Consider the following 13,489-nt stretch of genomic DNA (forward strand, 5'->3'; position numbering starts at 1 on the left):
ACCTTTACCATTATTATGGAATATTATTATTATGTAATAACTGAAGTATGGGGAAGAACCTATTGTTAGACTGTTGGATAACACACTAAACTCAGGGCAGTGACCCGACGTGGGTCTCGAACGTACAACCCCAGGGCTCTGGAGCTGTGTGACAGTGATGCTACCTGTTACTACTGAAATAAACATAGGAACCTGTCCACAGGAAATTCAACTAAAAGCAGCGAACCCCAGACCAGCTGCCATCTCGACTGAAAATGCTTACACATTGGTGTGTGACATCAGACATCATGCTGCATAGACTCATAATATTTAAGTTCAACTGCATCTATCATATACAGCAATTTTTATTTAAAACCACAAACAGCACTCTGCTACAACTCAAAAAATGGTTGAAGATAACTTAATTGTTATATTTTGAGTTAGAATCACCCAGTCCAGTTCATTGCTGTTAACTTTAGGGTTTACAGTGTGCCTAAACTCCTCCATTTTCCAATCTAACATCCTACACATTTCCCATCTCTATCCTCAGATTGATTGTCCTCAGTTCTAATCACCGGTCCAACTTCCTTTCATGCAAAGGCATAAAAAACCACACAATATTTACAGTCAACCAAACACTGAAACCGAGGTCCAAACTTGCAACGATCGCTGAAAATGAGGCTATTCATATTTTTAATCGTGTGTTTGTTTTCTTAATAATCTGAAACTGTACATTATTTAATATTAGCTCTGAGGAAATGTATTAAGAATATCCCATAGTCTTGGGCTGGGTGTGATCAGGATTAAGTCAGGTTTAGAGTCATAAATTTGTTCATTGGGTCATGTCAGACTAAGGCAGGGAGTCCTAAGGCTTTATTTGTTTTCAGACCAAAACTTTAAACCCAACTAAAGGTCTTGCTCTTGCACAAGGATGTTATGACGCCTAGAGCACAGGTCCATCATTTTAGGAAGCTTTACCTTTACCAAACTGACCCAACCGATGTGAATTTTTTGAATGATACTGATAATTTGTTTATTTACCGATAATCTGCACTATAGTTGGATACCTGAATAGTTTTGGTTAAACAATGTTTACCCACAAATATGATTCCCACTTCTTAAACTCAGTTAAACAGTAGCAAGAAGCTTCACAGAATACAGAATTCTTTATTTTTCTTAATTTCACCATTTTCCTTTATACAACTGTTATGATGTAAAATGTTATTCAAATGCTGCATGTTTTTTTATTTGTTTTGTTTTTTAACAACGAAGGTATTCCGTGTTCCAGTTCACTATTGTAGATTGCATCACTGCATTCTTCTGTGACACAAGCAGGTGTGTTCACAAATGTCCTCAGACAGACAGTCTGTTTCCATCCAGGTTTCCGTCCCAGCAAATCCATGCAAATCAACTAGTCCACAAGTCCTAGTTTCAGTCCAGGTTTCAGGCCAGAATTTTAAAATGGCCGTCTGGTATAACACTATAACTGCTAATGCACTAGACTCGCCAGGTAAAGTCATAGAGGCCAGCCGTTTTAAAATCCTGGCCTGGAATCAGGATCAAAAGTCTGGATTTGAAGACCTCTGAACTAGTCTGTAGTCTGAAAACTGAGACTCAATTAGGGAATCAGGTGTCCCTCTGCTTGTTCAGAATAAAAACCTGCAAAGCCTTCTGACTCCTTGTGAATATGAATGGACATCCCTGATCTAAGGTTTTGTCCTGTGTCCTTGAGAAATCTTGAGTTCTCTTACAAGCAATGCCACAGCTAAAAGAGTCCAAAAATGACTGATATTATTATTTGCTCTGAGCTGAGAACTGGAAGAAACCCATGTGAGCAGAAAGAAATAGGAATATGTTCATTGAGTCATGGAGGAAAGCGCTGTAGGATAATGTCTTGCCTTAGACTCACACATCACTTCATCATCACAGCGAAGTTGAATCTGCCATATTTTTTCCACTCATTTTTTCAGCGCCAGGCAGAGGGAAAGCTTATAGCTTCTTTAATCTCTTTTCTCTCACTTTTATCTTGCCTGCTTTCCCCTGCATCACATTTCAGGTTGTTTAATAAATAGCACTGCTTTAAATAAACACAAAAATAATATATATTGTCCAGCAGAGAAAAACAATAGGAGAAACGATGAGGAAAAACATAAGTGAAACCAAAATGTCTGGATTAATAAATTTTATTTTTACAATCTATGGCCAGCAGCAGTACAACTATGGCCCATGTTTTCCAGGTCACCAGTTCTCATCCACTCATGGGACAGAATGAGGGTATCTATAACACAATGAAAAATAATCTACATAAACAGATAATACCCTCATTGGACACCCGATGAGACCTCAGACTAAAATACTGCTGGAGTGTGTGTGTACCTTTCACACTCCTGTATGAACCTCAATATAACATTACCACCATGAGCATTACAAGCCTCAGGCTTTAAAAACAGAATGGTCACACAGAATAACGTGAATCACAATAGCGTTAGCCACCCTTTAGTCAAAATAAAATAATGAGGCATGAGAATAAAAGCCTAGTAATAACCTTGCTACATAGGCTAAAAAAGTAGAGCTTGTCCAGGTTTTAATTGAAAACACCAAATGAATATATTGCCCCATAGGAGCAAACGCAAATAGTAATATTCTCAACATATGAACAGAGGCAAAGAGCATCAGACAGCTAAAAGAGAAGCCATGGCACTTATATATGTTACACAGAAAGGACAATGGCTGGGCTGGGCTGAACTACATACTTCAGAAAGAGAACAGGAGACGGGGTCAGAAGCTGAATTCTTTTCTTACTTCAGTTACTTTTGTTTGCTTTGGTGGCAGCGTAACTAGGCATTCGTTATCACCTTACGTCTCCAAGTCACAACCCTTCATAAATCTCCAAACACTCATTTCAGAATAAAATCAGGGCCTATTCCCGTCATTTAAAAACAAACACAATAAATGACTCTCACATGCACACAATATTAAATGTAGTGAGGCTCCGTTGTCTCCAGCTCTATGACTCCACATAAAGGCCATCCTACAATAACACCTCCAGCTGTTTTAAAGGGCCTATATCCTGCATTTTTCGTGTATTTTATTTTCCCCTGAGGTCTACCTATAATGTTGGTGTGCTTTTATGCTCTTAGAAAAGTCAAAATTCATTGTTACACAGGCATTTCCCAAACTCTCATTACCTCTCATTTGAACTAAAAACGATGGATATACTAGTATGCATAACACTGGAATATTTAAATAAGCTCTATAGTACTGAGTGAAACAACACCCTTACCTTTGGGCTGTGGAGCAGTAGAACTGTGTTCTAAGAAGCTGGAGTGGATTTTGTGAATCAGAACTAATCGTAAAACATAAGTATCTGACCTAACTAATACCCATGTAAATGCAATCAGATCCTCACAGCAGTGTCCCAGCACCTAGTGTTAAGGTACAAATACTATTAAAAGGTATTATTACTGTGTCAGAAAAAATCAATTTCTCAAAATATGGACCCTTTAAGCAGCCATTCATATAGCTCTAACTGAGACAGGTGAGTCTCCAAAGGCCAAACAGATGTCATTATCTTTCCTACTTCAGCTTAAATAAAGCAGATTTGTTATTTACGATTACAACTGTGTACAAACGGTCAGAAAACGACATTGACAGCAGAGTGTACAATATTTTTTATACGTGTGCTGTACATCTTAGTGATGTAGCACCTACTCTCTGATTACACAAACTACATCACCCCCGCTAACAGACTCCAAATCCCAGATAGTGATGCCTTTATCCACAGCTATCACTGTCATTCGGACCATAATGGGAAAGCGCCAAAACATGGGGGCAAGCGTCTTGGCCTTCATCATCATCATCATCATCATCACCGGCCCCTTTCAGTCCCCACTGCAGCAGGCCTGCCTATCAATAATACATCAACAATGCATGAATTCATTTGCACCATATAGCCCACATACACAATGGTGTGTTCCCTCTGCCTGCAAACACCTGCCCTAGCCCCTATCACCATCAATCTACACCATCAGCGGTTGCTATGGGAGATGAAGGACTGCACGCCTTCATCATCATCACCATCATCCTCCTCATCCTCATCTTCCACATGCATTGCACCAATCTTGCAAATGCGCCTCTGCACCAGCAAGGAGGCTAGAGTTGGCTCCTTATTTGAATTTTCCGGTCCCCCTTAAATGGCGCAGCGCCTCTATTCAACCGCTGCGCCATTTAAGGTGGAAGGGGGAAATTCGAAGAAGGGGAGCAACTTGCCGCGTAAAAGCGAACGACAGCTTGGTGCTTTCTGAGGTAGAAGCCGACACTCACGCGCTGCGGTGATGAAGCGTCGAGCCTCCTCCTCCGCGCGCATCAATTGAACACTGCCGGGTGGTGGGCTCGTTTTCTGGGCTTGGTCTCCTGCCGGTAACTCGCGCTCTCTCTCTCTCACACACACACACACACACACACACATATACACACACACACACTCACTCGTTTTTCATCCCCGCAGCCAGAAAGCGTACCGGGTTCTGTCTCTTCTCTTCCAGCTGCCCAAGCAGAGACGCGCAATTTTTATGCCCACCCGTATTATGACAAACCCCGCCCTCCAGCCTAAGTCGTGTTCGTACCAGTCGCGCTCGCATTTCCCGCCCGTTTTTCGACAAAGCCACGCCTCCTGTATTACACCTACCTGCACTAGAGATCTATCGGCCGTAACATTAAAATGACCTCATTGTTTCTACACTCACTGTCCATTCTTTCATCTCCATTGACCACACAGAAACACTTTGGAGTTCTTCAATTACGGACTGTCGCCCATGCGTTGCTCTGCATACTTTGTTTGTCTCCTTTCACCCTGTTCTTCAATGGTCAAGGCCACTTTAATCAAGGTACGAATTACATAATGACAGTTGGGGCTGTCACATTTTTCTTCAGGTCATAATGGGAAACCAGTACAGTGCAGGCGCGTGCTTCAGTAAACTGAATCCTTACAATCCTTGCGGATTCTTACTTGTTTACTGTAATGTCTGCAGTACATTAATGATAAATCCATTAGACTTGCTAATGTGTTACATACCACACAACAACCTGTGTAGTTAGGAGTTACCAACAATATATTACAGGGCAAAATCACACAATGCTGTTGGTTACTACCATACAAAACTTAGGCCTGTACCTGACTAACATTAAAGGCATAGGCCACCCAAATAATCAAAATCTGTCCTCAGTTTTCTTGCCCTTAAAATTAAATTCATATTATACAAAATCTCTTCCACAGGAACCATGTGTTAATTAATTATGAATAAATGGGAATAATGTCACTGAAAGTCACTGTAGCTTTTGTCCAATCTCATCTCTTCATACTGGGACCAGTACAGCATCTATGTGAAATGTTAAGGGGAGAGTGGTGGAATGCCTTTGTATAGAAGCTTGGCTATTGTTAGTCTCCAAAGTAAACTCTCTTTTAGTGAATCGCGTTAAGTTAAACAAGTAAAAAAAAAAAAAAAAAAAAAAAAATTCACCAGTGTCCTTCAGTCATGTACTTCAAGTTTATACATCAATGTATTCATTCACTGCAGTAATATGTGTTTACTGTAGAACTGCTCACATCAGCAACTAATACCTCACATCTACTGCCATCATGTTTTCAGGTTCTTGTTCAAATGTTCCCTTCCACCTTAAAATGGTGTATACATTACATTGAGCGTGTAGTAGATGTTAAGTTCTAGACCAGTTTTATACATTTCTGCTTAAGTTTTGTAGAAAATACAAACAGTTCACATAAAAAATAAAGCTGGAATTCATTTGAATTTTCTATTCCACTTTAAAAGCAGACAAAGATATGTTCAAACACTTAAAAAACAATGCAAAACTGCAACATTTAATGTGGAATGGTACAATTGATCTAACATCGTCATGTGAGTGATTTACTGAAGGCAATAAAGTATTTGCCGGACCGCCTGCCGGGCCAGCCTAGAAGTTGCATATGCACTGATTGACTGACACCTAATGCTGAAATAGAGTAGTAATTCAGCTGTATTTCAACAGAGAGAACTTAAGTTGGCGTTACTACAGCGTTTGTTGTTAGTTCAGCCATATTTCACATTCCAGTTCCTGAACTAAATTTGGAACCATTTGGCAGTGACCAGAGGTCCTTTTTTCCCTGGACAAGTGCTGTTTCAGCGCTGTAGGCCCACCGTCCACCGCAGTGCAGCTCAGTGTTTTACTGGCGCCTTGAACAGAAAGCTGTGGAACGTTGTCGAGGTAATATTTATCATTGTCTCTTCTTTATGTTTGGAGAACGTTTCTGTGACAAAGCCTTTTGTTTTCTACTCTATATTTAACAAACAGAAAGTCATCTTGTCAGTCCCTATAACGACTCGAATACACGGACACATCTCACCGTTACTGACTTTCTGACGAATAAATACAACTGCACAGTTTTTTGTTTAACTTTACATGAGAACAGACAAATTTCTGGATTATTAAAGTCAGAACACCAGCCTCAAAATAAACAAGGCTATGAATTAGTTACAGCACCGTTTTATCAGTCAGATCCTTATAGAAATAATAAGTCAGTAATAAATATCTAATTGCAGCGATGCCCTGTTCCTTTATCAAGTGTAGATTACCTGGTTGATAAAATGTTAAGTTGCTTGGCTTTAGAAATGTTTAAAAACTTAAATGTTATCTTGTTGTTTTCTTGTAAACGATTTGCTTTAATGTTATTTCAACACTTCAGTTTTGTAGCTTTGTATGGACAGAAAATAACAGGCTTTACATGATTAAACACACACTGTCAGCAACTGACAAGACAAACTATTTTTATATTTATATTTATTTATTATTATTGTAAACAAAGACATTGATGTTAAGAACCAACTCTTCTCCAGACCTTTCAAAAATAAGAGAATGTATTGTTCTTTGTTCTTGTTTTCAAAATTCAGATAAATATGTACACAAAATGCCTTCTCGGGCTTGTGCAGGATGAAACCCATGTGACCAATAATATGCATGAGGCAGGTAGAGGAGAGGTTATTAGGGTCCAGTGTAGCGGTGTTTGAAATCCTATTTCAAGATACTTCCAGGCATGGATATTGTAATACTTAACATTATAGGTATTATAGGCACTTATCCAATTCAGGGTCGTGGTGGATCCAGAGCCTACCCAGAACTGGGCGCAAGGCAGGAACACACACTGGAGGGGGCGCCATTCCTTCACAGGGTGACACACACTCACACTACGGACACTAACACTATGGACACCTACCAATGTGTTTTTTTTTTGGATTGTGAGAGGAAACCGGAGCACCTGGAGGAAACCCACACGGACACGGGGAGAACACACTCATCACAGTCACCAGGAGCAGGACTCGAACCCACAACCTCCAGGTCCCTGGAGCTGTGTGACTGCTCCACTACCTGCTGCCCCACCGTGCCACCCTGTTTTCATGGTTGACATTTGAAAATATCAACTGTGGATGACATCCTTCTATAGAGTGGCAGGCCATTCCAACATTTTGGGGCAGCTACAGAGAAAACCTATAGATGTCAGTTGAGAGTGAGGAGTGGCCAACAGCAGCTGACCTGAGGATCTAAAAACATGTGAAGTTGAATACAGGCTCAAAACATTAAAAACATAAGTTGGAGTTTGAAAAATCCATGAATAAAATCTTAAAATCAATTCTATATTTTACTGGTAACCAGTGAAGGGTTGCCAGAGCAGGTGTGGGTTTAAATAAGTTTAGAAGTGAAGGGAGAAACATTAACTGAAGTGACAGAGTTTCAGTAAACCTTACACCACTGTAACATACTAAAACATATTTGCTTGATGTGCCCAGTTATTGTAAAATTGGATTTGTTTCTCTGCCTGGTCGAGTTAAGTTACAACAGTGTTATTCATTTTTGCATAAATGATTTCTTATTGAGATTTACAATAAAGGTGTCAAGTACTGGTGCAAAGGGCATGAGGAAACCACAGCACAACAGAGCTTGCAGTTAAAAGGTAAACAAATGAAAAAGGCATCTTGTCTAAGGGCATTCTGCGGTCCTGAACATGTAATGCTGCTGTGCACTTTATAAAAATGCTCTTTGTACAGTATTGCACAGGTATACTTACTGCCATGCTCTTTGCACAATACCACACAGCAATGTAACAGAAGATACCTATTACATCTAATTTGTACATGCTAGTAGTTTCATTAATTTATGTATATTAATATTATGTAGTTTTAATCAAGCCTCTAGTTTATGTGTACACTTTTTAACTCATGTTGTATCATTTTTATTTATGTCTTAATAACTTGTGTTAGTGGAGGATTAAGAAGAATAAGAATTTACTGTGTGTATGACAATAAAACACTTGGATCCTGAATCTAGAAGGTGTCTTCCAGAAACTGGCAGAAGGTCTGGGAGTTGACTTTCACTCCATCTTCAAACCGAAAACTGTCCCACAAGTCCATCTTTGATGATACCAGCCCATACCAGTACCCCACCTCCACCTTGCTGGCGTCTGAGTCTGAGTGGAGCTCTCTGCCCTTTACTGATCCAGCCTCTCGCCCATTCATCTGGCCCAGCAAGAGTCCCTTTCATTTCATCAGTCCATAATCAGTCTTAAGATATTTCTTGGCCCAGTCTTTATGTTTTATCTCATGTTTCTTGTTCAAAGGTGGTCGTTTTTCAGCCTTCCTTACCTTGGCCATGTCCCTGAGTATCACACACCTTGTGCTTCTTGAGGTAGCAGGAAATACATCACAGATTCAAGACCTGGAAGTCGATTACTAGTGATGGCACCCTTGAATCTGAAGCTTTGAGGTGTGTGTCAAAAATAACGACACCCATTGCTTCGAATCGCTGTGTCAGTGCTTTATTTGTTCTACAATGCACTCTCACTACTTTCACATCCATGCACACAAAATTCTGTTACGTTAAACACCTCATAAAGCAAGACCACATGAGACTTTCCTATAGAAAAAACAGGCAGTGGACTAGGGCTGTGATAAATGTAAATGTATTATCAAAAGCCCTTCTCAGTGATTGTGCAAGAATATTAGAATTTTAGATATATTAACATAATAATTACATGACAATAAGTGTCAACCTACAACAGTGTGAATGTAATTGCATCAGTATAGTTTTTCTAATGTGCCTCATCAAGATGTGTATTCTAAATGTATTTTTAATATATGTGTATCTATGTATTGTAACAGGGCGGCACGGTGGCGCAGCAGGTAGTGCTGCAGTCACACAGCTTCAGGGACCAGGTGGTTGTGGGTTCAAGGCCTGCTCCGGGTCACTGTCTGTGAGGAGTTTGAGTGTTCTCCCTGTGTCTGCGTGGGTTTCCTCCCAAGGTCCAAAAACACATGTTGGTAGGTAGATCAGCGACTCAAAAGTGTCTGTGAGTGTGTGTCACCCTATGAAGGACTGGCGCCCCCTCCAGGTTGTGTTCCTGTCTTGCAGGCAATGATTCCTGGTAGGTTCTGGACCCACTGCGACCCTGAACGAATAAATTTATGAATTGTTTTATTATGTTTATTCATCCATTAAAGTTTTCTGCCAAATCAAACCAATGAGAATCAGCAATGAGATATTGAAGACGTTCACTACAGTTTAGTTGTATTAATTCTATTTATATATATATAAGTGTGTGTGTTTGTGTGTGTGTGTGTGTGTGTATAAACAACATACCGTGGTTGTAATGCAGTCGAACACAGTTGTAAAAACTGTAAAACGTATGTTCGCCAGGTACATGAAGCACTTTGAGGTTTTGGTGACCAGAGCTAATGTGCAGTGTCATGAAGCTTCGAGTAATGAACCATTTTTCAACACAGTTAAGAGGAAAGTTTTAGAGCTTCAGAAAGCTTCGGTTTACCATCACTAATCTATCACAGCAACTTTCAAAGTTGTAGTAACTGTGCATTACTTGATAACACAAAATAAATTAGGTAGCATATGTCGTTGTTGTTGCTATGTTTTCTCGTAAAATTTCCCATAGCGAAACAAACCGAGGAGCCTTTCAATTGATAGTTTAAGTGATCGACTTCCAGATCTTGAATCTGTGACGAATTTCCTGTTAAAACTGGAGAAAAAACTGGAACGTACACTGGAAAGAGTGAACTGAGCATGGAGCTACTGGAAGCAAGCACGTGCTGCACAGTGCTTGTTTTTCTGCACTCGCTTTTTTTTTTTTTTTTTTTTTTTTTTTTTTTAGTGCGTGTTGAGTCTGACTTGCCTGATTTAATGACATTTTTGCGCTCTCGCATAAAAGACAGTGATCTCACGCCACAGTCTGTGAACTGACAGTCAACATTTAAAATCACATAATTTCCTGTAAATGTCAGAGCTGTGTTGTGTCTGCACGCCCCTTCGGTCTGTGACATGTCCTAAAGCACATAGGAAAGCATCAAATGAAACCAAAGACATTAAATGGATTATCAAATGGACAAAATATTACATTCTCAGTGTGATAATATAACATAGACATACACAGCTGGTATTAAGTATTATTGTGTATTTGTGAAAATAATAGTAGTTGTAGTAATAACATTACAAATGATTATTTGTTGTAGCAGCAGAAGTAATATCTGTAATAGTATAGCTATTGCAGAAAGTCACTATAGAAAATCATGTGAAGTGTGTGTGTGTGTGTGTCTGTGTGTGTGTGTGTGTGTGAGAGAGAGAGAGAGAGAGAGAGATAGATAGATAGAGAGAGAGAGAGAGAGAGAGAGAGAGAGAGAGAGAGAGAGAGAGAGAGAGAGAGCATATTTTCTAGGGATCAGTTCTCAAGGCAGATTCCTCAGGGACTTCTTGTTTCCAGCTGAAGCTTCTGTTACTGTGACAACAATAGAGTGATGGTTTGGGAACCTGTGATTTCATTCACAACTACTCTTACATGCACTGCCCACACACACATACACAATCTTATAGCTGAAACTTTGGGGACTTACATTTATATTGTGAGACTTACCATTAATATTTCCATAAATACGACTAGCTTAACCATAACCTTAAAACATGTCTTCATCTTAAAATACAATAAAATACATGTGAGGCCACCAGCTGGTGTTTTTCTCTTCTTTCTGAAGGAAAAGTTTGGTGGTAAATTACAGTGATATAAATTATTGAATAATAATAATACGTTTTTTTTCCTGATGTTTAGACATTTAAGGTCCCAGACCTTAAAGACACTCATGATATACTCAGAAGAACATATCATTTATTACTATAATAAAATTATATCAATTACTATTATCAGCTAGAGTTTTCTGAACTGACCTGTGTCTTCAGTATGAGCGGTTATTTGTTGGCGCTGTAACACTGCAGTGTACACAGCCATACTACAGACTCCCCTCACACACACCTGCGGGATTTGTCACATCAGTGTATTTTTTCCAGCCATGAATAGGACACATTCCTCATGGTCAATTAGGTTACAGCATCCCAGCTTCTGCTGGAGGGAAGCCCACCTGCAACACCCTGTGTATGAGACCTGCTTTCAGGAACCACTGCATGAGCTTAAATATCTAGTGTACAGTCTATTTAGCTTATCAGCTGTGTTCTTTTTACTTTGATAAAGAGACAATGTTTTTTTTGCCTTAGGTTTTATGGGTAAATGGCCACAGCATGTGCAGTAACACAAAGTGAGGGACAAAATCATTTCATGGAATAAGGACAACCCTGGTATAAGTTCAAAAAAGGCACTCGTATTGTATTCATTCGTTTTCTGTTAGCGTGTTACCATGGTCAGGGTAGGTCCAGGGCTTATTGTGGAACATAGGGTGCAAATACAGGAACCCAACGCTGGAAAGGTCCCAGTCCATCCCAGGGCTCACACCCACACTAGGCGGAGGGAGGGTTAAATCTGAAAGAGGTGATCCATCTTAAAAAGCTTTTGTTATAAATCAAAAGGTCTGACAACATAAATATAAAGATTCCGTTTACATATAGGATGCAGGACTAAAAATTCAGACAGAATTTCAAACATTTCAGAGAAAATGAAATGACTGGATGGCTTACCTGTCTGGATACTACATTACTCTTCCACCTGAAGCGAGACACGGAGTAGTGAAAAGGACAGAGTAAGAAGGATTTCAAACAAAAAGGGACTGGATTAAAAGCAATGTTGATGATTCAGGGGAAGTGCTATTCTCTCTGGTTTGCTTACACTCACAAACTAAGTATCTTTTAAGGTGGAACGGAAGGTTTGAACAAAAAAAATTGTTTGTACATTACTGAAGTTGAAATTGTCTGTATGTTTTTTTCACTGTATGAATTACAGAAGAAACTCGTTTGTAATGAGTTGTGTGGTTTTGTAGCACTTTCCGTCTGTGTTTATTTTCATGCAGTAAGCGGTCTCCCGAATGTAGTCAGTTCCACTCTAAGTCACAAGGCAAAAAAGACTGAACAGTGGTGTAGATGTTGGCTGTTGTCTTACATGGGAGTGAGTGAGGAAGGTAGTTTGTGTTTGAAGGCCAGGCGTTGTGCTCTTCTTTGTTTTAAGGGAGCGTTTCTTGCAGGAGGTCTGAATATTGGGGCAGGATTTTGGGTTGGATATTTTCAAAAATTGCCCTATACACTGGTTTCTACAAAATCGTGTGCTCCAACCTTAACACAGCCAGTCAACCTGTTTGAAACCGGAGCACCTCGAGGAAACACACACAGACACAAGGAAAACACAGCGAACACTTAGGTAGTGACCCAAGGTGAGGCTTGAACCCATTCACGACCCTATGCTATGTGGCAGTGATGGTACACCACAGTGTCGCCCCCATATTTTTTTTTCTCTTATATTTCAGAACATAGGGTTACACATGATTTAAAGGATATCTTCAGACTGTACCCTCAAATGGCAACAACAATCCGGCATTGCTCAGCCCTTATCTGTATCCAATATCCAAATAGAGGCAGATGACTAGACACAGCCAAGAATGGTCACCTAGAATTTTTTATGAATTATATTCACGTTTATTAGTGTCACATTAACAAGGTTTTGTGACATAAGTGAAGTCCTTATGGATATATACTACTCAATTTTCCATTTCATTGTATTTCAGAACTTTTTTTGTTTTGTTTTGTTTTTTATATTCTGTACGATAACTTGCAAATGAACATAGGAACATAGAAATCTTCCAATATTGGTGGCTGTAGTAATCTCATTATGGTTGAAACACTGAAGTATACATAACACAATCATATTTTATGTGTGGGGTAGCCATGGCCTACATGTTAGTGAAGCTGACTTTGACTCCCACAATTGGGGATGGTGGGAGTGAAGTTGAGTTGACGACTGAGTTGCCCTTCAGCAAAGCACCTTATACCCAACTGCTTCCTGGGTGTTGAGGTTTCCTACTGTTGCTTGCATGCGTGTGTCTGTGCATGTGGGTGTGCACTGCCTCAGGTAGCTTAAATGCAGAAGCAAAATTTCATTGTCTTTCAGGTTCAAACATTGACAAGGAAATGAAAATTACAGCCCACCAATTTCACTATTATATAATTTAATACAGATTCTTGACAC

At 39.7% G+C, this 13,489-nt stretch overlaps 1 protein-coding gene across 7 annotated transcripts in view; it reads right to left on the reverse strand.

Moving 5' to 3' along the window:
* nrcama (neuronal cell adhesion molecule a) overlaps window positions 1-4,488 on the reverse strand; it is a 90,212-nt gene extending 85,724 nt beyond the window's left edge. For all 7 annotated transcript variants that reach the window (XM_066669968.1, XM_066669973.1, XM_066669970.1 and 4 more), the window contains exon 1: window positions 4,303-4,488. The gene's annotated coding sequence lies outside the window, so the exon portion shown is untranslated. The remainder of the gene's footprint in view (window positions 1-4,302) is intronic.
* Between the last annotated feature and the right edge of the window lie 9,001 nt (window positions 4,489-13,489).

The sequence above is a fragment of the Hoplias malabaricus genome, chromosome 4 (genome assembly GCF_029633855.1).
Source record: "Hoplias malabaricus isolate fHopMal1 chromosome 4, fHopMal1.hap1, whole genome shotgun sequence".
NCBI lineage: Eukaryota > Metazoa > Chordata > Actinopteri > Characiformes > Erythrinidae > Hoplias > Hoplias malabaricus.